This window comes from Fukomys damarensis, unplaced genomic scaffold (genome assembly GCF_012274545.1).
Source record: "Fukomys damarensis isolate Sample0158 unplaced genomic scaffold, DMR_v1.0_HiC HiC_scaffold_27, whole genome shotgun sequence".
NCBI classification, from domain to species: Eukaryota; Metazoa; Chordata; class Mammalia; order Rodentia; family Bathyergidae; genus Fukomys; species Fukomys damarensis.
The window spans coordinates 38,321,010-38,325,386 of record NW_022900939.1 but is presented as its reverse complement, the minus strand read 5'-3'; the positions used below and the strand labels follow the sequence as shown (position 1 = coordinate 38,325,386).

At 39.9% G+C, this 4,377-nt stretch overlaps 1 long non-coding RNA gene across 2 annotated transcripts in view; it reads left to right on the top strand.

Annotated features, from left to right (window-relative positions):
- The window catches only part of LOC104857762, a 41,706-nt gene extending 37,793 nt beyond the window's left edge, over positions 1-3,913 (top strand). Inside the window, exons 4-5 of one of the 2 annotated variants that reach the window (XR_778954.1) lie at positions 800-1,054; positions 3,826-3,913. This is a non-coding gene — a long non-coding RNA (uncharacterized LOC104857762). Of the gene's footprint in view, positions 1-799; positions 1,360-3,825 lie in introns of those variants that run through there. The other variant, XR_778953.2, reaches the window with a different exon arrangement.
- Positions 3,914-4,377: the final 464 nt, after the last annotated feature.

Here is a 4,377-nt window from a genome sequence, read left to right as displayed (position 1 = left end):
CTCTCTCTCTCTCTCTCACACACACACACACACACACACACACACACACACACTTTGTTGCCTATTGTTTAGCATCATTTGTTGGGAAAAGAAAAAGCTATTCTACCCTATTGTATTACCTTGGAATGAATAAATTGGCTGTATGCATGTACATGTTTGTGAGCTTTCTAGATCAATATGTGTAGCCCCAAGCCAGTCACACTGCCTTGTTTAATGCAGCTTTATGGTAAGTCTTGAAATCAGTTTCTATAATGTCTTATCCTCCTCCAACTCCTTCTAGAAAGGGCCTAATTCACTCCAGCCTTTTAAACTTACAGAAGTGTATCCAATTGGATGAACGAGACTTGCATGCAGAACTCTACACAGACGTTAACCATAGAGAGTTCATCTCTAGCTTTGCACCCTCTCTAAAATGAAGAAGTAAATGGAGACCAAGGAGGCAGTCCCCAGCATGGTCAGGACTTCCTTGGTGGAGAGCGGGCTTGATTGGGAAAACTAGTGTAGACTGGAAGACTGTTTGGCACAATTTTTTTAAAAAAAGGTTATTGACTATCCTTATGGGATGCTGAGTAACCCTTTTCTGTACTGAGAACTATCTACCCAATAAAGGAAAAAAAAATTATGCTTCCAAGTTAGCTGGAGCCTGAAGATGGCGTGTGTTTCTTCCTTATTCCCTTACTGCTTTTTCTATTGTGATAGCCCTGTGACAACTCAAAGACAAACTCCCCATGAATGTCTCCTTTCCAAATTTGTTGCCCTACCTTCTCTATTTTCTAAGTGTTAACTTTTTCCATTCTAGTATACCCTCAACTGAGAGAAAAATACCTAGAAGGACTTAAAGACATGCCTTCTCACGCTGGATTGATGTATTGACTACAGTATTTCAAGCTGAAATCACTTGAGGAGTTGTAACTTCAGAAAGGGCTATTTGCTCCGTCTTTCCCTCCAAGAAGCAAACCACAAAGACTCTTTTGGGACAGATGTGCTTCACGTATCCACACTGGACAATAACCTTGCTCACCATACAGTGGTCATCAGACAGCGATTAACTTGGGTAAACAAACTCTGAGGTGACCTTCCAACAGTTTCTACCTCTCTTCCTCATGTCTGTCTTCTGGTAGCATCCCTAGAGTTTACCACCCTGGTCTGGATACCCATTTGTGCTGTTATTCCTTCAGGTCTTAGGTTTTTGGGTTCCTAGATCCAGCCAGACAGCCACACGAGAATGGGGAGGGGTGGCAGAGAGAATCTCTTTCCTATAACTCACAATTAACTGTCATTTACAAAATTAAATACAACACTCTCACATTTTTAAATTGAAGTTTCCTAACAACATTTCGAGAGAATGTTTAATGGTGAGCAAACTTGTCTTTTCCAGTAAAAGAAACATGATATTTCATCAAATTTGGGTAATTTATCCTTCAATGAAGGCTGAAAATTTGAGAAGTATCTAATGTTTCAAGACTACTGCCTATTAACTCCTTACATTTTTCATATTGCATGTTCATTTTTAAAATCGAGAATTGGCTTTTCCTTTCTTTTCTTTTTGTTTTTCTGAGCTGTATCTGTAGCTCCCATTTTTAAATTTTAAAAACCTTTTACATATTTCAAGATAGATAAGCATTAAGTATTTAAGTGTTCTAATTCTTATCAATTTCTTCTTGCTGTCTTATCGTTAGGAAATAATGAGATTTCCTATTTCTTCCTTTTTAAAAATCAAAATATAACCCTAAAGTCATTGGCATCAGAATCAATATTTAAACTTATTATCTTTACCATTTATGTATAAATGAGTTTATCAGTGGAAACTCACATGCTCCTGCAGCGGCACAGATCTGCAGAAGGGATGGGGTAGGGCTCAGGCAACTATGACCACGTGTTACCAGTGCTTCTTGGATCTTAGGGTAACATTCAGCAGGGAGCCGGTTAAAACTGTACCTCTGATCGGATGCAGTTCTGGGCAGGTGTGCAAGAAACGGCAACACCTTCAGGTCAGCTGACCCAGGTGGTTGAATGCCCATGTTCTGAATACCATTGTGCAAAGATGCCCTGGTGGTGCCCTTACTCTAGTGCTTAAACAGGCTGCTTTTACTCATCTGTGCCGGACCCTTCACGTGCACCCTTATCAGAGCTGCTCGAGTCAGGTGGAGGAGGTCTTAGTCCCATCTCTTAGGTGATAAACTTGAGAAATTTGTTTCTGTCAATGTCAGGTGCTGCCTGAGTCCGTACCTGCCACGTGACTCCTCTGCCTGCACCAGACGCCATTTTAGTTGCGTATCAAGCAGTGGTGGCAAGGAGTGAGTGGGTACTCAGATTAGTCCTCCACGATCTCAAGGGCATCTGTTTCTTTTCCTTCTGAAGAACGGAAGTGGGCGGGGAGTCATTACTTACCTCATATGACGATAGGACAGGCCTGCAGTCTACTTCCTGTAGCTCATCCTATGATTTTTAAAGACCACCCTTAAAATTCACACCTTGACAGATTCAGTCGCTCCTCCACCATATTCTGTGGCTGTGCTTTTTGTCTTCAGCATTTTTCTACATATTCACTTGTACGATGATTATAGTAATCCTTGACAGAAAATTATAAGGTATGGAAATTGCAATATATCTTTTCCGAAGCCTAGAGAATTTTTGTTTAGAGTGAATTATTTATTTGAAAACATTTAGCAAAAAGAGGATGCTGAAATCAGAGGTAGAGGATGACCATGTGACCACATTCAAATGACAGTCCCGGAGCTGCTCCACCAGTGAAGAAACTTAATCTGTCCAGGAAAATACATCCAGGGATTTGAGGGGGAAAAATAAGACAACTGAAAATACACAGCATGGGTAGTTCTTCTGGATGTGTCAACTTGAATGAAGTGAAACAACTTTATCCTGCTAAAATTTTGGAGGAAACGGATGGTGGAATTTGCTGAAAAATAAGTTAGTAAATTGATATGTCTGCCACCATGGCAGGCAAAGGATGACTTTTGCTCTACTTAGGTTTTGCGGCATAAAACATGAAGACCTAAAAGAAAAAGTTGATAGGCCAGGCATGGTGGCACACGCCTGTAATCCCAGCACTTGGGAAGCTGAGGCAGGAGGGTTGCTGTGAGTTCGAGACCAGCCTGGGCTACATAGTGAGCTCCAGGTCAGTCTCGAATACATAGTGAGACCCTGACTCAAAAAAACAAACATAGAAAATTGATAATCCTGAGAACTCACTTGGGAAGCTGAGGCAGGAGGGTTGCTGTGAGTTCGAGACCAGCCTGGGCTACATAGTGAGACCCTGACTCAAAAAAACAAACATAGAAAATTGATAATCCTGAGAAGTTGTATGCCATTTTAACAGAGAATAATAAATTGTGGAGATGGGTAAGTCAAATTAAAAAAGAATATGGATAAGGGGAGTAAATTGTGGGAAAACAACACAATATGGGAAAAACTTATAGTGGATAAGGGTGATTTTATTAAGTTTGTTTATATAAATTCATCTCTGTGTCAATACCCTGTGCTGGTGATAAAAGTATTCTCCTCTTGTTGGAACAGGGAAGTACCCTTCTTATGGGAAATTTATGTCCTACTTTTTGGCAGAAAAAGGACAGTCTATGAGCCGTTCCTGAGCCTGCTATTTTTCAGTTGCCTTCAGCTCAAAACAATCGGCACTAAAGTGACTTTCTTGGAAGTGACATGTTCTGACACCCTTCACTACTAATCATCTAAGACATATAAAACTGTCTCTGAGAAATCCTGCTGTATGAAAAGAGAAATACTTTGTTTTCACACATATACTATCAGCAATAACTAATAAAGTAAATGTGTCCTTCTGGTCATCCACAGATAAAGAAAAGATTATGAACTGGATGTGATAACCTTTACCTGTAATCCCAGCAGTCCAGGAGGCAATAGGATCACAAATTCAAGCCCAGCTTGGGTAAGTTAGCAATTTAGAAAGACTCTGTCTCAAAATAAAAAAAATAAAAGTCTGGAGTTACAGCTCAGTGAGAAAGCCCTGGGTTCAATCTCTAATACCAGGAATAAATAATTATGATATTGGATGAAGGTAAAGGGTTGCATCTAGAATCAGGATTTCTCAGCAACTATAATCATTGGCTACTAATAGTTGGTTCTAGGTGATGTAGGATACATGTAGAAACCTGCTTTAATGATAATAGAAATTAAAGCAGATAACAGCACAAATCTTCAGGTAAAAGATTTAATTGAGAAAGAAGAGAAAATAAGGAAAGGATTTCAGCTTGAGGCTAAAGGGGACAGAAAGGCTGATGGAGGTCAGATTGGTCCATTCACAAAAGAACAGGTCTAGCCTTTTGTTTTGTTTTAATTTTGTAGTACTAGAAATCTAACCCACAGCCTTTGCACTAAGCTGCATTC